The sequence below is a fragment of the Carcharhinus amblyrhynchos genome, chromosome 6, assembly GCF_965287045.1.
Source record: "Carcharhinus amblyrhynchos chromosome 6, sCarAmb.v2.hapA, whole genome shotgun sequence".
Taxonomy (NCBI): Eukaryota; Metazoa; Chordata; class Chondrichthyes; order Carcharhiniformes; family Carcharhinidae; genus Carcharhinus; species Carcharhinus amblyrhynchos.
Genome location: NC_137329.1, coordinates 35,108,239 through 35,134,886, shown reverse-complemented (window position 1 = coordinate 35,134,886; position 26,648 = coordinate 35,108,239). Strand labels below are relative to the sequence as shown.

The 26,648-nt window shown below is 42.5% G+C and overlaps 1 protein-coding gene across 2 annotated transcripts in view; it reads left to right on the top strand.

Moving 5' to 3' along the window:
• The window catches only part of dennd2b (DENN domain containing 2B), a 378,412-nt gene that overhangs the window by 47,427 nt on the left and 304,337 nt on the right, over positions 1-26,648 (top strand). Inside the window, exon 1 of one of the 2 annotated variants that reach the window (XM_080190196.1) lies at positions 25,020-25,288. The exons of the other annotated variant lie outside the window; for it this stretch is intronic. The gene's annotated coding sequence lies outside the window, so the exon portion shown is untranslated. Of the gene's footprint in view, positions 1-25,019; positions 25,289-26,648 lie in introns of those variants that run through there. 2 annotated transcript variants of the gene reach the window in all.

The window sequence follows — 26,648 nt, the reverse complement described above, 5'->3', positions numbered from 1 at the left end:
AAAGGAAAAGCTGTTCATGCAGAAACTGAGGGAGAAAAGCAGTGGAGATAGCATGGTGAGAAAATTGTCATTGCTTTTGGAAGAGCAGTCAAGAATGAGAATTTTAAATAAGAAGGGAAAGAAAGGTAGAATAAGTGAACTGCTCAAAGAAGGAAAAGCTACCAGAGTAATAGGGGAAAGACCAATTCTGTGATTTGGTGATAAGAGCCACATCAATCACCCTAATGCTTTGGGTGGGGCAAGTGATGGGAGACCTAGGCAGACAAGGAGGCTTCAATTAGGGGAAGGTGTCATTTGCCCTCAGCCAGGTTTCCGTCAAAGCCATGATGTCAACACAATCACTCACTGTAAACCCATGAATGGCAAGGACCTTGTTCAGAATCCTTTGCATGAATTATTGTAATGGCCTAGTAATAGCCGCTAGACTATTAATCCAGAAGCTCAGCAGATGTTCTGGGAACCCAAGTTCAAATCCTGCCATTGCAGATGATGGAATCTGAATTCTATAAAAAAAATCTGGAATTAAGAACCTACAGATGACCATGAAACTGTTGTGGATTGTTGTAAAAACCCATCTGCTTCACTAATGTCCTTTAGGGTAGGAAATCTCCCATTCTTAGCTGGCCTGCTGTACATATGACTCCAGAGCCACAACAATGTGGTTGACTCACAACTGCCCTGGGCAATTGGGAATGGGCAATAAATGCTGGCCTGCCAGCGACACCCATGTCCAATGAATGAATAATAAAAAAACTCTGCTTTTACGTTTGTATTATTTATCTTGAACTGTTACTAATTCACTGAGCTATGCAAATAATCCTTAATAATTAATACTCTTTTTGACATTGGAAACACTTTTATTGGATCCCTTCCTTTCTTTACCTCCTGTGAGTACAACTGTTGTTCTCAAGTATCACACAATTATACATTTGAATCTCTTGCAATCGTCTAATTAGTTTAATTTATACCTTTTCCACATCCTATTCATATATTCACAACTCCACACAGTTCAGCATCTCTGGTCTTTTTCATCATCACCACCTGCTTTTCTTTTCAATGACTTTGTACAAAAACTTAGCAATCCTGGTATGTTGTTACTGCCACTTTTTGGCAAGTAACCTGATGGAGAAGGACTCTATTTGCACTTCCATGTCTTCCCTTTCATTTTATATACAGAAGGAGGCAAGGGCCTTGATTTCTTTAGCTTATTCGGACAAGTTATTTTAAACTGGCAAACGTAAGCAAATCAAACAATAATTATGACAGTTATTCATTAAATGCTTCCTGTTTACATTACTAAGATTTTTAAAAATTTTTTCTTCCTTTTTAATTATCATGCCTCAGCCACTGTCACTCTATAACTGACAACTAAGACCCATCAGGCAGTATAACAATGATTTAAGGAGACATTTTGAGAATCAGGATGGTGCCAAGAGTGTGGCAACTTCTTGCGAGCTATCCCCAGCATGCCCTCTAATTCTATATTTTACTCTCATTCTATGCTTTTAAAACTCTACTCTAACTCTTCGAAATGAATACATTCTGCACCCTGTCCTTTTCTTCTTCCCTACGTACTCTATGTATGGTATGTTTTGTCTGTAACGTGCGCAAGAAACAATACTTTTCACTCTATACTAATACAGTTTGTAGTATACAGTACACTGTATACTACACAGTGCACAATATAGTGACAATAATAAATCAAATCAGAAATCATTTCCACTTAGCACCGTTCCCCAGATAACCTCATTAGGTTTAGCACATCACCATATGGAGCACAGTATGTGTGAACTTGTAATCCACGCTGCCATATGTTGCTTGTGTTCCACGTGACTGGACTGCCTCAAAATTTGTCTGCTTCGTTTATTTTTCTCCCCCTGCCCCCCGCCTATCCTTAAGTGTTGACAAGAAGGATCTCCAGTAATTGCTTCGCCATTTCAGGCTATAATTTCCCTTCACGCCCCGGAAGGGCCTTGTTCTATTTCAATGTTCCTTACCAGCAAGATTAAAAATTCATTGATGTTGGCATTTAAGTATGAGTGAATACATTTGATTAATTATTTCCACCATAAATGTATAATTGCAAAGAAAGGTCATAACTAAAAAGCCACCACTCTCTGGTACAATGTGTTGAGACCACCCCAGCACAGTTGTTCCAAGTTGAACAGTAAGGCTTTACAAATATCTCTAAAATCAAAGTAATAAGAATGTTTTTCCAGCTGTACTGTAGCAATTGAGCACATTTTTGACTGAGCAAAATAACTGCCCATATGATACGACAGGAGAAATAATTCAGAAACAAAACAAAAAAATGCATTTGACTTACTACAAACGATGGAAAATGCATAGCAGTAATCCCAGTAATTGTGATCAGTGGATGTCAGCAGCTGCTTGCGATGGAGGGAATATGATTTCAAAGGTTAGAAAAAGAAAGCAAATCATTTAAAATCATACAATACAGAAGGGGGCACTCAGCTACCCATCATGCCTACGTTGGCTATCTGAATTAGTTCCATAGCCCAGATTTATCCCATATTGTCGCAGATCAGTTCTCCTCAAATACATATTTGATTGCTATTTAAAAGCTCTGATTCCAATTCCACCATCCTTTCAGGTAGTGCATTAACTCTGTGGTAAATAATCTCCTTCATTCATGTTTAGTTCTTTTGCTTATTACTGTAATTTTATTGCCTCCAGTTACTGACTGGAGGAAATAATTTCTCCTTACCTGCTCTATCAAAAGCCTTCATAAGTCTGAATATCTCTATTTGGTTTCCCTTTCTCCTTCTCTGTTCGTTTGGCTAAGATCAAGCCTAAGATGGGATGCAATACCTTATCTTGTCAGCTTGGATCTTGTTTGTCTCTCTTGTGGGGACCATGAATTGAATCATAGAATCCTACAGTGCAGAAGGAGGCCATTCAGCTCATCTAGTCTGCACCGACCACAATCCCACCCAGGGTCTATCCCCATAACCCAAACCATTTACACTAGCTAGTCCCCCTGACACTAAGGGGCAATTTAGCATGGCCAATTCACCTATCCTGCTCATCTTTGGACTATGTGAGGAAACCGGAGCACCAGGAGGAAACCCACAGACACAGGGAGAATGTGCAAACTCCAAACAGATGGTGACCCAAGCCTGGGTCCCTGGCGCTACGAGGCAGCAATTACTGTGCTACCATCATTCCAATTGAATTTTGAATTTGATTTTTGGAGCAAGCAAGGAATGGGTTTGGGTGTTTTTTTATTCACTCATGGGATTGGAGGTGTCGCTACACGGGCCAGCATTTACTGCACATCCCCAAGGGCATTTTTTTAAGAGTCAACCATAATTCCCTAAGGGGCATTATTGAACCAGATGGGTTTTTACAACAATTGACAGTGGCTTCAAGGTCATCACTACAGTTTTAATTCCAGATTTTTTTTTACTGAATTCAAATTTCACCACCTACCATGGTGGGACTTGAACCCTAAGTCTCTGGATTCCTAGTCTAGTGACAATACCATTAGGCCACCACCTCCTTTCTGAGCACTGGCTTTGTAACTTTAAGGAAGGAGTAAAACAATTTTAAAAAAGAAAAATTCCCAGCTTCTCCAACCTGTCCCCATAATTGAAGATTCTCATCCAGGTAAACTTCCCAGCACTCTTTCCATGTTTAAGCATCCTTCCTAAAATGTGGTGCCGATTTTTTTTTATTCATTTGTGAGACATGGGCATCACTGGCTGGCCAGCATTTATCGCCCATCCCTAGCTGCTTGAGGGCAGTTAAGAGCCAACCATATTGCTGTGACTTTGGAGTCACATGTAGGCCAGACCGGGTAAGGACGGCAGATTTCCTCCCCTGAAGGACATTAGTGAAGCAGACGTGTCTGCCCATTTCAGCCATGCTCCTTCTCCAAAAGTCTGCTATTTCCCCCTCACTATTTACTTACTACATTATCAATACCTGTATCATCTACAATCTTCAAAATTGTATTTCTTACACCCAAGTCAAGATCATTTATAAACTTACATATATTTATTTTGTATTAGTTTTCCTTTTGATGTTAACTGTGAATTAGCAAAAAAAGACATCTCTGAATTATAACCAGCTAAGAGTTTGAATGTAAGAATATGGAAAAGTCTCCTTTGAAATGGTCTACAATATTGTGGGTGGCATGGTGGCACAGTGGTTGGCACTGCTTCTTCACAGCACCAGGGACCAAAATTCGATTTCTGACTTGGGCCACTCTCTGTGTGGAGTTTGCACATTCTTCCCGTGTCTGCGTGGATTTTCTCCTAGTGCTCCAGTTTCCTCCCACAATCTGAAAGACATTCTAGTTAGGTGCATTGGCCCTGCTAAATTTCCCCTCATTGTAGCCAGGTGCCAGAGTGTGGAGATTAGGGGATTTTCACAGTAACTTCATCGTAGTGTTACTGTAAGCCTACTTGCGACGATAATAAACTTTAAACATTTCCTGTATATACTGCATTTTCTAAAACTTCATTGGTCACAGATATTCTTGAATGCAACATTTTTTGAGAGCATTATTTAACAGCAATGCTCAAGTCACTTAACTACAATTCCTTATGTTACTTTAGCTCAGATAGATTTAAGACCATATTTTCCAGAGCAAGATCAGAGCTAAAAATGAATACTATTAACAGCTGAATTGAGTAATCCCAATGAAAAAGTGATTATGGATGCTTTGCAGAGTTTAACCCTGATCTTGGACCAAGAAATGTGTTTTGGAATTCACATGCTTTTTAAGTGTTTGATGTGATGAGTTAGGGGTGTGCTGCAGTACCCTCTGGGTACTTCTTCTGCTATCCAATACTTTCCAAGGCATTTTTTTCATGGATTCTTTGATAACCCTTTATTTACGCATTAAGTAATAGTGTCCATTTGAATCCAATATTATTTGTTATAATATACCAGTCAGTGCACTAATTTTTCACACAGACAGTACTAAATCTGCTGGATAGATTATGAGGAAAAGATAGAATGACTGCATAATTGGATTCAAGAGGAAATATCTTTTTGCACATTGAGGCATGAGATGGAAAGACAGTTAGTTGTTATATTGTTGTCAGTCTAACAATGAACTTAATCCTTTAATTATTTTGCTATTCCAATTGACATGTAGTTGAAGCATAAGGGGAAGTAAACGAGAACACAGAGGCTCAGAATCACAGAATCACAGAATACTACAATGCAGAAGAGGTCCTTCAGCCCACTGAGTCTTCACTGATACATGAAAGGCCCTGACCTGCCCATCTAATCTCACTTGCCAGCACTTGGCCCATAGCCTTGAACGTTATGGCATGCCAGGTACTCATCCAGGTACTATTTAAGGGATGTGAGGCATCCTGCCTCCCAGGCAGTGCACTCCAGACCATCACCAGCCTCTGGTAAAAACATTTTTCCTCAGCTCCCCAATGACTTCCATACAAAAATGGAAGGCTGACTTGAACCTACACTACTGCTTCCTTACATACTGGTGAAATAGTTCCAATTATTTGTTCTACAGGGAATTTCAAATCTTTGGAGCTTTTTCACTGCCTTTTTGATCTTAAATCTTTAAAATCAATCATAATGATTAAAACAGGACAAAATGTGGATTTTATAGCAACGACCACAGGGGGAAACATCATATTGACTGTGTTTAGTAATCTCATCTATGGCTGAACAAGGGGGGATTTTCAGTGCTTTATGTGACAATTGTACATGATCATCCCATTATAATATTAACTATTCATGCGATACTGAAAACTATAGCACAACATGGCAGATGTAATGATCTACTTTTACATCTCATCAGTGAATAATTCACCCTCTGACTTCACATAGCCACCAGCATCTGAAAATGAACTACGTCACTTGTATCCGTAAGAAAAAAACGACTTGCGATTCTATAGCCCTTTTCATGACATTAGTATTTCCCAAAGCACTGTATAGCCAATGAAGCTCATTGGAAATGTATTCCCTGTTGTATTGTAGGAGACATGATTGTGTTGAAGATCTGTTTTAGGCTTGCCTGGCTCCAACTTCCTTATTGTGCAATGGTCTATTTAAAAAATGCGCAAGTAATGTCAGCTCATAAACATTGCAACATAGCCAATGGTGTCAATGCATCTGATGAGAGGTTTTATTTACAGTTTTAGTTTTAAAATGAAAAAAATGTTTTTAAAAAATCTTGTAGCCTGGGTCAATCACAGCCCTGGGACTCTAGGGTTGTTCTTCTGTCTGTTCACTGGCACTGCTGTAGAGGAAGAGCCTCTGATTGGCTGGTAGCTGTTACTAGGCAGAACTTGATTTTAGAGGAAGGTCGCTGTGTGGTTCAGCTAGCCTTGCTGAAAAGAAGAATTGCGGTCTCTCACTGGCTCTCCAGGTGACTCCCACAATGCCTCAACAAGATTCCACTCAAAGTGCCTGGAAAATGAATATAGATGGGGAGGATACGGCACAGTAGTATTATCACTAGACTATTAATCCCCTCAGCCAATGTTCAGGAGACTCAGAAATTCCACCACGGCGAATGATGGAATTTGAATTCAATAAAAAATCTGGAATTAAGAATCTACTGATGACCATGAAACCATTGTTGCTTGTCAGAAAACCCATCTGGTTCACTCATGTCCCTTAGGGAAGGAAATCTGCCAGCCTTACTTGGTCTGGCTTATATGTGACTCCACAGCCACAGCAATGTGGTTGACTCTCAACTACCCTCCAAGGGCAACTAGGGATGGGCAACAGATGCTGGCCAGCCAGCAACGCCCATGTCCCCAGGTGAATAAAAGGGAAGTGCGTGCACAAAAATTTGGCAGATGGAGTATAATGGGAGAAAATGTGAGGTTATCCACTTCGGTGGGAAGAAAAAAGAAGCAAAATATTATCTAAGTGATACAGAGGGATCTGGGTGACCTTGTACATGAATCACTAAAGGCTAGCATATAGGAATAGCAAGTCATTAATTAGGAAGGCAAATGAAAGGCTAGTTTCTACTGCCAGGGATGGAGTATAAAAATTCTTATTTCTTCTACTTCTACATTCTTATGCAGTTCCTTCTTCAATGGAGCATACATCTGATTATGCAGGAAATCCACCAGTTGCTCAGCGAAATGGCCTGCACATGTCAGTGATATATAAAATGAAGATTTTAACTCAATGTGGGACACTGGCTGTTTTTGACCTCCCTGTCAACTGATGACTAAGAGGTTTTCTTTTCTGGTTTTATTAAAAAGTACCAGTTGGAGGCCTTTCAAAAGGAATTTTCTCTGTATCTTTCCAACAGGATCTTTTGATATTACATCTAGATTTTAGAAAAACCACCACCGCCCTCAACCCATATAATTTCCAATGAGGACCCTGCAACACATCCTCTATCTGCAAAATGCTGTTTATTTTATCAGCCTGGTATTTCCTTAGCTATTATCAGAAGATCAGTGTCCTAGGAATTTAAACAAACAAACAAGTCATCGGGTCCCGCAGGTCACTGTGGGACTGGGTAGGGCTGAAGTAGACTGGAGGTTGCTCATAATCGGAGTTTTTTCCACAGGGATAGGAACTTACTGCTCTATTCTACCTTTTCCTTAGGGCATAACGTATGTGGTACATGTGCAGGAAATTCATTCAGATTTTAAAATATTTTTCCTGGAAAATACATTTCTAATGGGGTTTTTCAAAGGAACCTCTGACCTTTGGTTGCAATTATATTTTACAGGAGTGGAAATAACTAATCAAATGCATTTACTTAGGTTTAAACATTATACTAATTTCAATGTTAAACTGCCCACCATAGAAGTGTGGTTTATATAACTGACTGGCACTACGACACTGCTTTAACTCAGTAAGTCTTTATGGGTTTTTAATTGAGGTTGTACCTTTCTGCCAAGGCTTAAATGTTCCTGGTTTGTGCTGCTTACACTTAATAAGTGACTGCTAAAGATTTACCTCCTACAAATTGAAAAAAAAAGTAATGATATGAACATGGCTGAGACAAAGCACAAGGGACACAAAGCACAAAAAAAATGAAGTGAACCACAGAATTGTTACAGAGAAGAAGGAGGCCATTCGGCCTAATGCGTTTGCAACAGCTCCTTACATGAGCATTTCACCTCATGCGTTCTCCTGACTTCTCCCTCTCATCCTGCAGATTGTTTCATTTCAAATACTCATCTAATTCCCTCTCAAGTATCTTAGTTGAACCTACCTCCACCACACCCTCAGACAGTAAATTCCAGACACTAACCACTCACTGTGTTAAAGTGTTCTTATCTCATATCGCTTCTTGTGTCAATTACTTTAGAGCTCATTCTCAATCTTATCACGAATAGGAACAGTTTCTCTCTATCTACTCTTGTCCAGACACCTCATGATTTTGAATACGTCTATCAAATCTCTTCCTCTTTTTTCTAAAGAAAACAACCCTAACTTCTCCAAACCATCTTTCTCGTCCCATTCTCGTAAGCTTCTTCTGCACTTTCTTCATTTCCTTCACATACTTCTTAAAATGCAGGGCATAGAACTGAACACAATATTCCAGCTGAAGTTTAACTTAATGGCTTATACAAATTTAACTTAACCTCCTTGCTCTTGTACTCTCTGCCCCTATTAATAAAGCTTAGAATGCTGTAAGCTTTATGAGTTGCTCTTTCCACCTGTCCTGCCACCTTTAATGACTTATGCACATATGCACCCAGGTCCCATTGCCCCTCCACTCTTTTTAGAGAAGTGCCCATTATTTTATGCTATTTGTCCATGTTCTTTCTACCAAAATGTATCAATCACCTCACACCTCTCCCCATTGAACTTCATCTGCCACATATCTGCTCACACCACCAGCTTGTCCATGTCCTTCTGACTTTGTCCTCTTCACAGTTTACAATATTTCCAAACTTTGTATCATCTGCAAGTGCTGAAATTGTTCTCTGTACACCAAGATCTAGATTATCAGGAAAAGCAAGGGTCCCAATACCAACTCCTGGGGAACTCCAATCCAAACTTTACTCCAACTCAAAAACTGTCTGTTAACCATTACTTTCTGTTTCCTGTCAGTCAACCAATTGTGTATCCATATTGCTACTGTCCCTTCTAATCCATGAACAATAACTTTTCTCACAAGTACACTACTTTATCAAGTGCTTTTGAAGTCCATATACACCTCATTACCAGCATTATCCTCACTAACAGTCTCTGTTACCTCTTGGAATAAACTCCAGTAAGTTTGTTAGATATGATTTTCTATTGAGAAATCAGTTCTGACTATCCTTAACTAACTGGAAATTGTCCATGCAACTATTAATTCTGTCTTGAATTATAGGGCGGGACTCTCTGGCCTCCCTACTAGGATTAATATTATTAATATGCACTTTGGACAGCACTCTCACAATAACACACCAACTGACTAGAGCACTGTTAAAATTGCTCCACACAATGGAACAGGTAAACCTTTTCAGCATTATCGTATCGATTCACTTTTATTTAGTGAACTCTTTGGAGAGAAATTAATTTATTTTGCTAACATCAAGCTTTGAGCTGTCCCCATATCCCTCAGAATCTTTTTGGTTCCTGTATCTGGCAAAAATGGAGTCACTTCACCCTCAAATATAAAACACCCAATATCTTTTATGTTCTGATGTACACCCACTGGCATTGGTTTATCACAAGACCCCCTGTGGAAAATAGCATTCTGTTCATTGTCAAGTAGTTTATCTCTCCAGTTTCTGTGTGGGTTTACAAACATTGTTGAGCTTCCACCCTGTGTTTGTGGGTAGTTCATAAGCATCAGCTAAAACTGCAGCTTCCCTTATTTTGGATACTTTTCAATCCCTTGATGGGGGCAGAATCTGATTTTCTAAAGGAATCTTCCAGTAACAATGTCCGATGGATTTCAAAATTTTGATCATGCTTCATCACCCTCTATCATAATTTTTCTGTAGCAAATTCCACAAATGCATGATTCTGGGGGAAATCTTACCTTTGCGCCCTGCCAGCCAATTGGTGGGGCAAGCTGATAAGATTGTGAGAGAGCCAAGAAATCAGGTTCTCGCCCAATTTCTCACTTCTTGCGATCTTACCAGCACTGGATATCTGATGCGATTAGCCTTGCACCCATTTCCAGCGCAAGGTTGAATAAATTACTTAAATTTATTTTAGTGTTAATTTGAATGTGATTAGCAAGCCTTGGACAGAATCGTCTGGGCTCACTTGCCTGTGTGGCCTTGCCGGGAGAGGTTCTCTCCGGCGAGGACCACGTATGACCCCCCATCAAAGGGGACCAAGAGTGATGGTCTTGTCAATAGATCTGGAGGCTATTGAGACCCCAGGGGAGATCAGGGGCAAGGGGGAGTGTGCCCCTTGGGCAGTGCCTGCCTGGTAGTGCCAGCCTGGCAATGCCAAGGGACAGGGCCTGAGGGGGCAGAGTCTACTGGGGATGGACCGATCAGGTAGAGGGTGGACTGTATGCCACGCTGCATAGCATTCCTTTTCCCTCCAGAATATTTAAATGTTGAACGAACGCCTCAATTAATTCTGCTTTCTTAGAGCCTGCTATTAATCTTAATTGTAACCTTTCTGCCACTGTTCTTAAATTTACCTTTGTTAACTCTTGCAATATACTCTTAGAAAATTCTCTCTTTTGACTTCAGTAATAAATATAACCATGTTAAAGTTCCAATGAGTAGAGTCAAAGCTAGTGTGAATTTTTTTCTTGTTTAAACTTTGACCATACCCTGTATTCATTTCAGTCTGTGGATTCAAAATTCCAGACGTCCCCAATTTGTTACAATCTCTTGAGACTTTTAAAAAGAAACTCGAACTTCCAGTAATAGCTGAAAGGGTCACATGACAAGATTTCATATTTTAAGTCTTTTACCAAAACAAAAGACTAAAAAGAATCATGACTAACCACTATCTTTGTTGGCAATTTATTCTTTGAATCACAGAATGGAATGACTCTCTTCTTACATAAGCACAACCGAAAGAAATCACACTACACAGGTATGTGCTGTCTTTTAAGTAGATAATCAGTTCTCTTAGAATGAGTACAGTTGGTTCTTAGCTTCCGAGAATTAATGTTGTTCTTCTCCTTTCTCAGCCTGGTAACTTCTAATCCCAGAACGGTGACGGTATTCATGAAAATCCTTCCTCTAACTCAAGCTAAACCAAACTCCCAGCTTTGTTTAACTCCTCAGGAATTTGGTCGTTCCAATCTGAGTGTCAGCTTTGACCTGACACAATGAACCAGAGAGACTTCCAGCCACAAGCTGTTGTCTCTCTCCTGGACCCAGGCAGACTAATTGTGCTTGCGAGTTTTCAGTGAAATCCTCAAAATCCATCCCCTCTCAAAGACTATTTCCATTGCAATGGAACATGATTCACGAGTCATGTATCCAGAAAGAAATGCTGATTAGCTCTCCTTGAGAGCCCAATTCCCTTTCATCTTTTGTTTTCAAATGGATAGTTTAAAACACAGCTGCTTACAACCTCAAATTCTTGACACATTTCTGGGACTTTGGAGACTCACAATCTTTCCACTGTTTGTGCACATGTTGCTGCCATTGTCTCCAAGCATAACCACTTTGCACCTTTTCTCCAGTAAAACAACCTGGGCTACCTTTAATCTCTAACAATTAAACTACCTAGGCTTGCAGTTGGGCAGACTTCAGAACAGGTTGCGTTAACCCCCCTCATTTTACCTTCAAGCCACATTCTGAAAACATAGTGGCACGGTGGTTAACCCCGCTGCCTCACAGTGCCAGGGACCTGGATTCAATTTCAGCCTTGGGTGACTGACTGTGTGGAGTTTGCACATTCTCCCTGTGTCTGTGTGGGTTTCCTCTGGGTGCTCCCATTTCCTCCCAAAGATGTGTAGGTTAGGTTGTTTGGAAGGCTAAATTGCCTCATAGTGTCAGAGAAATTAATAGGGTAAATATGTGAGGTTACGGGGGCAGAGGTTGGGTGGGATTGTTATCAGTGCAGGCTCAATGAGCCAAAATGGCCTTGTTCTGCATCTTAGGGATTCTATGTGGCAATTCTATGATAATTATCTTATAAACCTCATAATTGTAGCATGGCACCTGTAAACAGGTAAGAAATTTGGCGCGACATTGATGGTGAGATGACTTATGTTGTCTTGTGCATTTGTACTCATTTTACCTCAGGTACTTTTATTGTTTTATTGTGTCATTGTTGCAGACAATCTCAACTTACACGCTTCAGAAATTCTAAATAGAGTGTTTTCTGTTCAAAGACTCTGAAGTCAACAATTTGAAAACAAACAATCTGACTACTCAGAAAATAGAGGTAGATAAAATTCAAAATGCCACTAATTGGATACATATCAGAACAGATCACACAGTGTGTTTGCACTTGAATTGAGAGGCTTGGTTCCTTTCTCTACCAAACGGTTTGGCAACCATCTAAACAACTGAAGCGGCAACATTTGAAGTTAAATGGGAATAGGGGCCAGAATTTTTGTGTTGTGGTGTGTTCTGTGCCGCTGTAGCGTGAAGTTAGGAAAACAGGAAGAGTGTCTCACGGAAAGGTGGCACGGTGGCAGAGTGGTTAGGATTGCTGCCTCAGCGCCAGGGACCCGGGTTTGATCCCTGGCTTGGTAAGTTTGCACATTCTCCCTGTGTCTGCGTGGGTTTCCTCCATTGATTCGGTTTCTTCCCACAGTCCAAAGATGTGCCAGTTAAGTGGATTGTCCATGCTAAATTGACCCTTAGTGCCAGGGAGATTAGTAGGGTAAATATATGGGGTTACGGGGATAGGGCCTAGGTGGGATTTGTGGTTGGTGTGGACTCAATGTGCCAAATGGCCTCCTCCTATGTTATAGGGATTCTATGGATTCTTTTAAACTGCCAGGCTGCTTTAAATTGATTTTTGTGGCTTTCCCATCCCCACAGGAAGGTATTTATTGAAAAGTTAGAGGCCAATTTTGTGGGGAAACCACATAAGGCCAGAAACAAGTGCAGGTACATGCATTGTGAGAGGGATTGTGAAATGGGGAAGATGGGTTATAGAATAGTGGGGGTATCCATTTTGCATGTGGGTGTTAAATGATGGTCAGGGTTTGGTTTGCTCTATTCATAGACTGGGGAGGGGTGGGGGACGTAGGGTACTAATCATCATGGGGTAGGATGTTCGGAGGTGGTGGGGTGGGGGGAAGGTGGAGCTCCTAATACAGTGGATGGAGGTTAAGTCTGATGCTGATTGGATGGAGATTGAGCCTGATGCTGGGCCAGTGGATCCTGATCAAAGGGGTGACAATCCAATGGGAGTTAGGGGTCCAACAGTTGGCCAAGGGAGCAGATGTAATGGGACCGGGGGAGCAGACAGATCATTGAGGGGAAGGAGGGAGAGGTAATTGGGGTTAATGGGCAGCTTACTGTGCCTGAAGAAAGTATTCTTGCTCACCCTGACCCAAAAGTAGTGGAATAAAGGCCCTTACCTCGTGGATTCAGCTCTTCACACCTCTCTCAAACTGCCTGTGGTTAAGGATAGAATGGCTGTTCAGATGAAGTCACACAGCATCATTATAATATTTAAATGACCCAACTGCTTTCCAGCGAACGGGTTGGTCCTCCACCCACACTTTCATTCGAACCAGAAGAGGGTGGGTTGAAGGTGCGTTTGGTTACTGTTTTATATTTTTTCCTTTCAATCTTTGATATGAAGCTAACCCAGCATTTGTTGGCAAGTTGAGATTGAACCCAAGATTTTTTAAAATTCATTCATGGGACATGGGCGCCGCTGGCTGGCCAGCATATATTGCCCATCCCTAGTTGCCCTAGGGCAGTTGAGAGTCAGTCACATTGCTGTGGCGCTGGAGTCACACGTAGGCCAGACCAGGTAAGGACAGCAGATTTCCTTCCCTAAAAGACATCAGAGAACCAGATGATTTTTTCATAAGAACAGAAGAACATAAGAAATAGGAGCAGGAGTAGGCCATCTAGCCCCTCGAGCCTGCCCCGCCATTCAATAAGATCATGGCTGATCTGCCGTGGCTCAGTTCCACATTCCCGCCCTCTCCCCATAACCCTTAATCCCCTTGCCTATCAAAAACCTATCAACCCGCGTCTTAAATATATTCAGCGAGGTAGCCTCCGCCGCTTCAATGGGCAGAGAATTCCAGAGATTCACTACCCTTTGAGTGAAGAAGTTCCTCCTCAACTCCGTTCTAAACCGCCCCCCCTTTATCTTGAGGCTGTGCCCTCTAGTCCTACTGTCCTTTCTGAGCGGGAAGATCCTCTCCACCTCTATCCTATCCATCCCATTCATCATCTTATATGTCTCAATGAGATTTCCCCTCATTCTTCTAAACTCTAACGAGTACAAGCCTAGTTTATTCAGCCTCTCCTCATAGTTCAACCCCCTCAACTCCGGTATCAGCCTAGTAAACCTCCTCTGCACTCCCTCCAAGGCCAAAATATCCTTGCGTAAGTGCGGCGACCAAAACTGCACACAGTACTCCAGCTGCAGCCTCACCAGTGCCCTGTACAGTTGCAGCAAGACCTCCCTATTTTTATATTCAATCCCCCTCGCTATGAAGGCCAGCAACCCATTCGCCTTCCTGACCACCTGCTGCACCTGTAGGCTGGGTTTTTGCGACTCATGCACAAGGACCCCGAGGTCCCTCTGCACCGTCGCCTGCTGCAGTTTTTCGCCACGTAAGTAATAGTCCTTCCTACCGTTATTCTGACAATTGACAATGGTTTTATACTCATCAGTAGGTCCTCAATTCCAGATTTTTTTTGTTGAATTCAAATTATACCATCTGCCATGGCGGGATTCCATCTGGGATCCTCAGAACATTAGCTGAGTTTCTGGATTAATAGTCTAGCAATAATACCACTAGGCCATTGCCTAGTGAGTGAAGTTGGATTTCAGCTGACATTGTGTGGTGTTGTGTGTGAAAAGCAGTGTTTTCCCCACCGGCAGCAAAGAGAGGATTTTGTGCCCTATCATAAACCTCCAAGTGAACTAAAGGTGCATACTCGTGAAACACACTGGATCACTAGTAGGTGGCCTTGGATTAGCCCACCAGGCCATGATCTCACTGCTATCTCACCCTAGACGCCATCTTTAAAACACACCTGGACACACCTATATCACTCTGTGCAGCCCAGGACTGCTGCACAGCAATGAGGTGGCCCCAAAAGCCAACAAGACTGCTGCCCCCAAGTTCAGCTTCCCCTCCCTGGACTGCCTGCTGGTTGCAGTTGAGGCCTGCCACGATGTCCTCGACCCTTGCTCCAGCCGTAGGTCCACCAGCTCCACATAGACGGCTCCCCAGTGCCTGCTCCACAATGACTGCAGGGGATGACAGGCAAGAAGGCAGAACCAGGCTTTTCAGAAGAGGCCCTCACCAAGATGCTGGATGGAGTGGAGCAGGGGTGGGACACAGGAGTCAGCTTTCCAGCAGGGTCATCACCTCCGCCTGGGATGCAGTGCCAGTCAATGCAAGTGCACTCCAGGAGAGGGCAGGCAACAGTGTCAAAGAAGATGAACGATCCACTTCACTCAGCCAGGGTAAGTGAACCAACCCCAGTCTCCCACTGGGCCCCTTCTCACACCCTTCACACCTCCAACTGTTTTGTCACTCTGCCACCTTGGCCTCCTGCTCAGCCCCGGTTTTAATTGCTCCTCCAATGTCTTCAGCTGCAATAGGCCCTAAACTCTGGCATTCCCTCTTTAAACTTCTCTGAGTTCTTTCCTGAGCCTCTTAAAACCTAATTCCGTAATCAATCTTTTATTTGATGGAATATGTCAAACAACAATGTCCTCCCCAAAATATTCCATTCCTTTCAATGATGAATGAAGTATGCAATGCAAAGCTTGAAAATCTTCACATACTATTTCAGCCTGAATATTTTCAGTGAGTTCCCAGATGGTGTTTACAAAGGCTGGGTTTTAAAGTTGGAGGTATTCTTTTTTACTTCTATAAAGCTGTGTGTAACAGGAATAGATACTTTCAGGAAATCCTTATTTGACTTCTGTCACCTTCTAGTCTAATTATGGAATAACCTACCTTCATTTCAGAGAAGCAAAACATTGTTTAGTTCTATTCCATCTCAAATTCACTACCTGGAATTTTCCTGGACTGCAGTGGGATTTTCCATGGCAGAGGCAGCTCACATTGGCTGCTGGCGGGATCTTCCTGTCCCGCCAAAGTCAGTGGCAATTTCCATGGCTAGTTCATCCTGCCACCGGGGGACCTGCTGTAGGGTCAATGACAGCATGACTGGAAGATCCTACCAGCGGAAGGGCTGGAAAATTCCACCTATTGCATTTCATCTTTGAATTCTCAATTTTGACTTCACATGTTTCACACAGAAAAATGTACAGTGAAGGATCTAAACACTAAAAAGAAATTCAGTTCTGTAAATGGGCCAATGGACTTGAAATATTAACCCTCTTCCTCTTTCCATAGATGCTGCCAAACCTGCTGAGTTTACCCAGCATTTTCTGTTTTTATTACTTTGGTCTGCAGTTTGCTCCCTTTGGCTATCAATTTTTTCTTTTGAGTAGCAAATTGAATGTTAAAGCAAGGAGTAGGCATTCTCAGTTGGACAGTGATGAATCGCCTTTCTGAAGCTGAAGTTTCTCTGTTTTTCAAATTTTTAATTATGTATTTGGCATAAAACCAAACTGATTTGTTTCACTCTCAGTGAATATTTAAATGTGACAGAAACTACAAAGTTTTTACCTCCTACCAAATAGTTTTGACTAATATGTAATTGGACTTACTATTCATAGAATCATAGAATCCCTAAAGTACAGAAGGAGGCTATTTGGCCCATCAAACCTACATCTACAAGAATTCCATCCAGGCCCTATCCTTGTAATCCCACATATTTACCCTGTTAGTTCCCCTAACATAAAAGGCAATTTCACATGGCCAATAAACCTAGCTCACACATCTTTGGACTGTGGGAGGAAACCATGATGTGGATATGCCAGCGTTGGACTGGGATAAACACAGTAAAAAGTCTGACAACACCAGGTTTTAGTCCAACCGATTTATTTGATAGTAAACTCACTAGCTTTACTATCAAATAAATCGGTTGGACTAAAACCTGGTGTTGTCAGACTTTTTACTGAGGAAACCGGAGCAGACACGGGGAGAATGTGCACACTCCATACAGACAGTGACCCAAGGTCAGAATTGAACCTGGATCCCTGGCACTGTGATGTAGCAATGCTAAGCACCGTGCCACTCATTATCTCAACTTGACCAAGATTTCCTTTTGTATCAAACGATAGCAAAAAAATTAGTGGATTATAATGACCAGAATTTTCCGGCTGTTCACAACAGTGGGATTCTCTGGTCTGGCTGCAGTGCATGGAGATTTGGCTGAGCACCAAATTCTCCTCGCAGCAGTGGTGGGGAGTGAACGGCTAGAAAATTCCGGCCAGTATTAGGTAGCTTCAACACAATCCCCAATCTGTCTCAGAATTTCAATATGTCAACATTTTTGTGACATACATCACAAGGTTAAGGGAAAAATAAATGTGCAGCACTGAGAGCAGATACTTATATATTGTGTTCTAGTTCTCGGGAGAATGGTGCCACAGTGACTTTCTCGCTTGTATTCTTCTCTTCTTACAGAACAGATCTCTTTGAAATCTGCTGCTGGTCCCCTGGTGGTCCAATCCAGGGAAGAGTTAAGTAATTGCTACAAAGCACCACGAAACCTAAAATAAAAATAGAAACTGCTGGAAATGCTCAGCAGGTCTTGCAGCACCTGCGGAGAGAGAAACAGCATTAACATTTCAGATCATTGCTTCTTCATCTGTGCCTTAGGATATCTGACTGATGCTGGAGCAACGGAAGTGGTGATTTACACTGCAGAGTGTTGGTGACTAATTGAGAACAATGGATCATGAGTCAATAATGCCATTCTAATAATGGTTATGATTCAAAATGAAGGGATGGAATGTTGGGGGACAGCATTGGCACCGAGCAGTCACAGCATTTTGCTTCAGTCTGCCCTAGGGCTATTCCAAAAGTAGTGTTTAGCTAATTGAGCCTGTTAATGGATACTCTAGGGGCCAACTGTAGGAGGTCACCTGGGGTTTTCCAATTGCCCTCCAGGCCTCCACAGATGGTGAGGAACAGTCCAGGTGGGCTAATATTATAGTAAGGCTTTAGAAACAGCCCCCACCTCCCCTATCTAGTTTCAATAGCAGCTGAAAGCTGAATCTCCTGCTACTCACATCCTCGGGGTTACCATTGACCAGAAACTGAATTGGGTCAGCAATATAAATACTGTGGGTACAAAAACAGATCAGTGGCTGGGAATTTTGTGGTTCATGACCTGTCCACTATCTACAAGACATAGGTCAGGAGAGTGATGGAATACTTCCCAATTACCTGGGTGCATTTAAAAAAAAGTTTAATAGGATGTGGATGTTGATGGTTAGCCCAGCATCTATTGACCATCCCTAATTGCCTTTGAGAAGGTGCTGGGGAGTTGCCTTCCTGAACTGCTGCAGGCTGTGTGGTGTAGATGCATGTACTGCTAGGGAGGGAGTTCCAAGATATTGACCAAGCAGCAGTGATGTAATTCCAATTTAGGACATTGAGTAGCTTGAAGGGGAACTTGCAGGTGGTGGTATTCCCGTGAATTTGCTGGCCTTGTCTTCCTAGTTGATAAAGTTCATGAGTTTGGAAGAGGCTGTTGAGAGAACCATAGTAAGTTACTGCAGTGCATCTTGTAGATGGTACACACTGCTGCCACTGTGTGTTAATGGTGGAGCGAGTGGATGTTTGTATGAGAGGTGCTAATCAAGTGGTCTACTTTGTCCTGGATGGTGTTGTGCTTCTTGAGTGTTGTTGAAGCTGCACTCATCCAGGTAAATGGAGAGTATTCCATCACACTCCTCACTTATTTCTTGTAAATGCTGGAGAGACTTGGGTGGGTTACTCACCACAGAATTCCCAGCCTTTGACTTGCTCTTACAGCCATAACTTTTATATGGCTGATGCAGTTCCGTTTCTGGTCAATGGTGACACCCAGGACGTTGACAGTGGAGGTGGACAGTGGTGATGCCATTGAATATTAAGGGAAGCTGCTTTCATTTATCAACACTGAAGAAACGCAACACTATCCAGGACAAAGCAGCCTACTTGATTGGGTACCTAACACATCACCTTAAATTCACTTCCTCCATCATTGGTGCATTGTGGCATTAATATGTACCATCTACAAAATGCACTGCAGGAACTCACCAAGCCTGTTTTGACAGCACCTTCCAAACCCATGAGCTCTACCACCTGGAAGGACAAGGGCAGCAGATGCATGGAAACACTATCATCTGCAAGTATCCCTTCATGCTACACATCCTGACATGGAAATATATCACCATTCCTTTACTGTTGCTGGGTCAAAGATCTGGAGTTCTTTTCCAAACAGCAATGGGTGTACCTGCACTTGATGGACTGCAGCAGTTCAAGAAGATGGCTCACCACCTCTTTCTGAGGGGCAGTTATGGATGGGCAACAAGTACTGGCCTTTGCAACAATGCTCCCATCTCAAAAATGAATTATAGCATACAGGGTGGGTGCTAAGAGGAATAGAAACTGCCACATTTGTGGAGGATAGAATTTAGGATATGGTACCATGTTTTCAGCTGCCAAGGCTTTATGATCTGAAGTACCCTCTTTAAACCTGTCCACCTCTTGACCTATCTTTCCTCCTTCCAGTTACTCTTTGACCAAGCTTTTAGTCATTTGAGTCCTGGAATATAAAGGTAGTTTCAGTAATGGTGACCATGAAGCTATCATTGATTCTTGTAAAAACCCAATCTGATTCACTAATGTCTTTTAGTGAAATAAATCTACTGTCCTTACCAGGTCTGCCTCATACCCACAGCAATGCGGTTTACTCAACTACCCTTTTAAATGGCCCAGCAAGCCATTCAGTTCAAGGGAAGTATGAATGAGCAACAGTTGCTGGCCTTCCCTGAATGCTCACATGCCATGAAAGAATCTGCCTTAATACCTCATTATTTGCCTCAGTGTCACTTCTAGAATGGAATAGAATCCCTACAGTGCTGAAGAAAGCCATTTGGCCCATGGAGTCTGCACTGACCACAATCCCACCAGGCCCTACTCCTGTAACCCCACATAATTACGCTGCTTATCCCCCTGACAGTAGGGTCAATTTAGCATGGCTAATCAATCTAACTCGCACATCTTTGGACTGTGGGAGGAAACTGGAGCATCCAGACGAAATCTGGAGGAAAGACATGGGGAGAATGTGTAAACTCCACACAGATGGTGACACGAGACCAGAATTGAATCTGGGTCCCTGGGGCCGTGAGATAGCAGTGCTGACCACTGTGCCACCATGCTGTATGTTTGATAATGTCCATGTGAAGTGTCTTTGGACATTTACCAGTTAAAGATGCTGCATAATTCATTGTTGGTTCTGACATTGTTTGCAACATCAGAAGACGCTCTGAAGTAGAAAGTTAATCTTATACTCAGTTGGGAGCAGTGTTCACAGGGAGTGTGTGGCGAGATAGCTCAAGTGTGGGAGCATTAGAGTGTGACTCCGGCTTTTATTAGTAGCCCCAATGAGTAACATTCTGAGAAAAATATCTGAATAAGGTGAATCTCAGCATTATCGTATGTTTGAATGCACAGGATACAAAAAAAGTAAGTTCAATGAGTCATACAATATTTGAATTTTTCCCATTTTTAAAGTGTTTCAATTCTTGCGTATGTAACAGCACAGAAATAGACCATCACTTCAGAAATAAGCAACTCACTCTAGTCCCAGTCACCCAATCCCATACCTTTTAATATTTCTATTTCGAGGAAAAATCCAACTTCCTTTTAAAAGAATTCACCACTAGTTTGTGGCAGAAAATTCCATATTCTGATCGCCATCCGTGTAAAAGAGTTTATTTCTAGGCTTCAGTTTAATTATTTTTGTATTTATCTTAGAGTTTTCCCCTTTTGTTAATTCTGAGAAATATTTTTTCCTTTGTAAGGGTGAACAAGCTTACAGAAAGTCAAGGAATATTGCCACAATGGCTGAACCTCTGAGCTGTTGATGGCTGGAGGTAGGATGTACTGAGCAATAACTTTTCAGCTTTACTACAAAGTGACTATCGAAGTCAAAAAGTGTTTGGTAGGATGCTGCACAATAGACTTGTAAGCAAAGGTATCGTTTATAGAGTAAAAGGGACAGTAGCCATGTGGACACAAAATTGGCTAAGTGATGGAACACAGTGAGTAATGGCTAATGGATGATTTTCAGGCTGGAGGAAGGTTTGTAGTGGAGTCCTTTAGGGGTCGGTGTTGGGACCTTTGCCTTTCCTGACATATATTAATGACCTTGACCTTGGTGTATAGAGGATTCTTTATGGGTGATACAAAATGGGGACAAAGTTCAATGGGGAGAAATGTGAAGTAATTCAGTTTGGTGAAAAAAGGACATTGAGAGGCAGTATAAAATAGGGTGTACAACTTGGGGGTGCAGGATTGAAGGACCTGGGTCTATATGCTTGTGAGTCATTAATGGTGGCAGGCAGGACAGGATGAGAGGACAGATGATAGGCAGATAGTATCCTAAGGGAGCAAGAAGGGATTTTCTGCCCGTTTTTGGCAGGTGGGAATGGTGGAGGGGGCGGAGGATCAAGGATGTGGGGGGGGGGGGAGGTTTCCAAAGCATTTTTCACGCCAATAGAATTTCCCCAGTCTTTTTTGTTTTTGCCCCCTGACAGGGATGTAACGGAGTTCCTGCCATACATTGATGTGAGCTCCATTTGAATGCACTAACATGTACATAGCAGCCTTCCTGCTGGATCATCCTCCCACGTAGAGAATTCCTCCATCACCGCAACCCCCATCACGTTGGCGAGTTCATAATCGGCTTTGAAGAATGGGGAACTGACAAACAGATCTTGCCAGAGTGCATAGGAAATTACAGCCCCCCCGGGAGGAGAGGGTAACGCCCAGGCAGTGCCATGACAGTGCCCAGGCATTGTCCTCTGGTACTGTCCTCTGGAACTGCCCCCTGACACTGCATCCTGGCATTGCCCATTGGTGTTTGGACACTGCCTTCTGGCAGTTTCAGGGCAGTGACAAACAGCACCACCAGGGGGCACCACCAGGAAGAAATACCAGGGAATAGTGTTGGGACAGTGTCTGGACAGTGCCAGGGGTCAGTGCCCAGTTGTGCCAGTTACCAGTGCCAGGGCTGTGTCAGAGAAGCATCAGTGGGTTCCATGGGAGTGGGGGGGTTTCCACGTCCATGGCGGCAGGGGGTGGGGGTTCCTTTTTCTATTTTTAATTTCTTCAGATTGGGGCGTCATGATCTTTCAGGAGCCAAGATTGCTTGTGGGTGACACCTTTCCCTTCGCTTTTTTTTCCAAGGTGTTTAAAAACATGGTGGAAAAGCCCGACAAGGCATCTGGCAGGCTGCCCTCTGCTTTACCTGCTGGAGGCAACAGGTAGAAGACAATTTGGAAAATTCCACTCCTGGGCTTTATTAATAGGCATGATGTGGGTATGCCGGCGTTGGACTGGCGTAAACACAGTAAAAAGTCTGGTGTTGTCAGACTTTTTACTTTATTAATAGGGACATGGAGTTCCAGAGCAAAGAGGTTATGGTGAACTTGTATAAGTCAATATAGAACATAGAACATAGAACACTACAGCACAAACAGGCCCTTCGGCCCACAAGTTGCGCCGATCACATCATCACCTACCAACCTACAGACCTATCTATAACCCTCAATCTCATTAAACCCCATATACTCATCCAGAAGTCTTTTAAAAGACCCCAGCGAGTTCGCCTCCACCACCACTGACGGCAGCCGATTCCATTCACTCACCACCCTCTGAGTGAAAAACTTACCCCTAACATCACTTCTGAACCTCCCTCCCCGCACCTTAAATCTGTGTCCTCTCGTAGCGACCATTTCAAACCGGGGAAAAAGCCTCTGAGAGTCCACCCTATCTATTCCTCTCAACATTTTGTAAACTTCTATCAGGTCGCCTCTCAACCTTCGTCTCTCCAGGGAAAAGAGTCCCAGCTCCCTCAACCTAACTTCATAAGGCATGCCTCCCAGTCCAGGCAACATCCTTGTAAATCTCCTCTGCACCCTTTCAATAGCTTCTACATCCTTCCTATAGTGAGGCGACCAGAACTGCGCACAATACTCCAAATGAGGCCTGACAAGGGTCTTATAAAGTTCCAGCATTACCTCCCGACTCCTAAACTCAATCCCTCGATTAATGAAGGCCAGTACACCATACGCCTTCTTGACCACCTCCTCCACCTGCGAGGCCGATTTAAGAGTCCTGTGGACCCGGACCCCAAGATCCTTCTGCTCCTCAACACTACTCAGACTTCTGCCCTTGATAGTGTACTCGTTCATCCCGTTGGTTCTGCCAAAATGGACGACTACACATTTAGTCCGGCCTAAACTTGAATATTGTATCCAATTCTTAGCTCTGCACTTTAGGAAGGATATGAAGGTATTGGAGAGAGTGCAGAAACATTTTACCAGAGTGGTTCCAGGGATGAGGAACTTCAGTTATAAAGTTTGTTTGGAGAAGCTTGGACTGTTTTCCTGAGAGAAAAGAAGGCTGCAAGGAGATTTGATAAAAATACTCAAAATCTAGACAAAATATGTAGAGAGAAACTATTCCTGTTCCAGAAAGGATTGAGAATATGACGGCACAGATTTAAAGTAATTGGTCAAAGAAGCAATAGTGATTTGAGGAAAAAGCTTTTCGCGCAGCATGCGGTCTGGAATGCTTTGCCTGAGAGTGTGGTGGAGATAGGTTCAACTGAAGCACTCATAAGGGAACTAGATGGTTACCTGAAAAGAAATCAGGGTTGTGCGCAGGGTTGTGGGGAGAATGGAACTAGGTGAATTGCTCATTCAGGGAGCTGGTGCAGACATGATGGGCTGAATGGCATCCTTCTGTGCAGTAACATTCCTGTGATTCAATTATGTACAGTGTAGTATTAAAAAATTATGTGTACTAAAGAAGGACAAAAAATTAGGAACTCAGTGAACGACCCTGCCGCTGATAAAATGCCACTAATGCAGGCTGAACACTAAAGAATAGTAAACTTTCTGCATTTATATTATTTACTTAAAAGAATATTGTAACCAGGCAAACTCAAGAATCACATAAATAAATAGCTGAAGTAATCTATACAGTGGTTAGCACTGCTGCCTCACAGTGCCAGGGATCCGGGTTCGACTCCCGGCTTGGGTCACTGTCTGTGTGGAGTTTGCACGTTCTCCCTGTGTCTGCGTGGGTTTCATCTGGATGCTCCAGTTTCCTCCAACAGTCCGAAAGACGTGCTGGTTAGCCACATTGGCCATGCTAGATTCTCCCTCAGTGTGGCTGAATAGGCGCTGGAGTGTGGCAACTCGGGGATTTTCACAATAACTTCATTGCAGTGCTAAGGTAAGCCTATTTGCAAGTAATAACTAAACTAAAACTTAACTCCTGTATTGTATCTGACCTGGGCAGATTTAATGTTAGTCTTAGGTGCAAACACAAAATAGAAAGTGCCATACTTATTGATGCTGTCATCCTTCACCCTAGTAACCACATCAAAACAATCACCAAAGGAAACGAGGGAGCATTATAAATGGTTTATCAGATCAATTTTAATAAGGAGATGAAAATGCCTGGAACCAAACACTCAAAATTTGGCGAAGCAAAGAAAGAAACGCATTGAACATGTTTTGGGTGGGTACTAGGCATGTCTGTAAATACTTGCAACACAATAGCATTATTCATCTGATTTCATCACATAAAGGGAAAGCTTGTGTGTTGATACTAATCCAAGACAAGGTAACCTAGCTGAGGTGATATACTTCATCCCGTATCCCATGAACAGAGTGCTGGCAATGCTTTACTGCTTCTGTCTACACGCGACAAAAAGTGAACGTGATGGCTTGAGATGTGTCACTTGGAGGGGAGACTGGTTTGTAAGTTAATGCTGCCTCAGAGAGGGAGGTGGAGCACAGCTCTTGCAAAACTTTTTTTTAATCAAAAGGCATACGCTGTTTCATGGAACCTTCCCAGAATTGCAAGCAGGGACAACAGTTGCCATGCCGACCCAGCCCAGCCTGTCAGCATTCTGCAATCCTGTTAGCTGGAAGTGTGCTGTGAAGGTCATGTGAGTCAGTTGTGGGAAGCCCCGGTGGGTATCCGAGTCCAAAACTACTGTTAGCAGCAGTTCAGCTAATAGGGAGGCTTGTCTGGGAAATAGACACCGGAATGGAGGGGAGAGGAAGGCACTGCGTGTTGCAGGTAATAACAGCACAACTCTGCTTACTTACTGTGTGGGCACCTTGGTGAAAGCTGACTTTTCAGCATTCTGGAGGGCCCCTTGTTTTCATCAGTACACAGGCATATCCAACACTGTGAGCTGATGTCATGCTGAAATGAACAGTTGGATTCTATTAGACAAATGCTGAGAAAAAAATTTAATATTAACTAAATGCAAATGTAACCATATTTGGCTATTTGCTGCAGGACTAGCTTTTATAAGAGTTTTAAAAGTGTTTTTTTCCCTATGAAAATGTGATCACGTTGTGCTTGGCTTTATTTTTAAAAAGTTATCCTAAAAGGTTGTAAATCTCTGCAATTCTAAATGTCTTAATACTGTTCTTGTACTTTTTTAATTTAGCTCTGTCACACCCAGACTGGGTCTCTGAATCTTTTGATTAAAGCAAGTGTAAAAAGACAGCCTTGTTTTGCTGTCTCCCTCCAGCTTTCCAATTTGCATGTGGATTATTGCTCAGTTCATTGATATTCTCGACCATTTTCCTTCTCTGCATCCCTGGGCTAGGGCAAGCAGGGCACTCCGTCACTCTCTATACAGTGTGCCTTTGTCTACGGCCAAACAATGAAGTGTGGTTGTGATTGGTTTGCTGTTGTTTGGTGTTGTGAGTGGTAGATGCTGCTGTCAGCCTTCACTGTTCCCTGTGCCCAGTAGAAACACCTGGAACTAATTGAAAGCAAATGCAGTCAGGGCTTGCGGAGGCATTTCTACCTCAGCTGCAGGCTGGCTGCAGGTTTCACTCCCACATGGAAGGATGGAGATGGAGGAGGTCCTTTTGTCTGGCCTTATCGACCTCTTTGTTTCTTTACTTTACTTTTATGTCTCACAGTAAAGTTAAAGAACCAGCTCTTGCCTAATTCTCTTGACAACAAACTGGTGCTAGTTTGCAGGTTAATAATGCCATTAAAAAGTGCTTTTATGACATTTCCAATTTATTTTTTGCTGACTTAAGGTAATTCTGCTATTTTTGAAACAGGAAATGTCTGCCTTACATCAGGTTTTCCATCTTTGTCCTTTTGTTTAACTTATCACTGTAAATTAATCAAAACTTTCCGAATGGGAATGGGCACCTGCTTGACAGGTGTGTATTCTTAAACTCTGCATTAATGGTTCAGTCCAGACTTTGAAATGAGGGAATCTCATAGTCTTCAATTATCTAGTTACGTTTAGTCTGTACGTGAACATTGCTGTCGCTTTTTAAAAATTATTCAGCCCTGGGTAGGGTAGATTGCTGGCAAGGCCATTATTTCTATTTTATTATTGTCACATGTATTAACTTACAGTGAAAAGTATTGTTTCTTGCATGCTATACAGACAAAGCATACC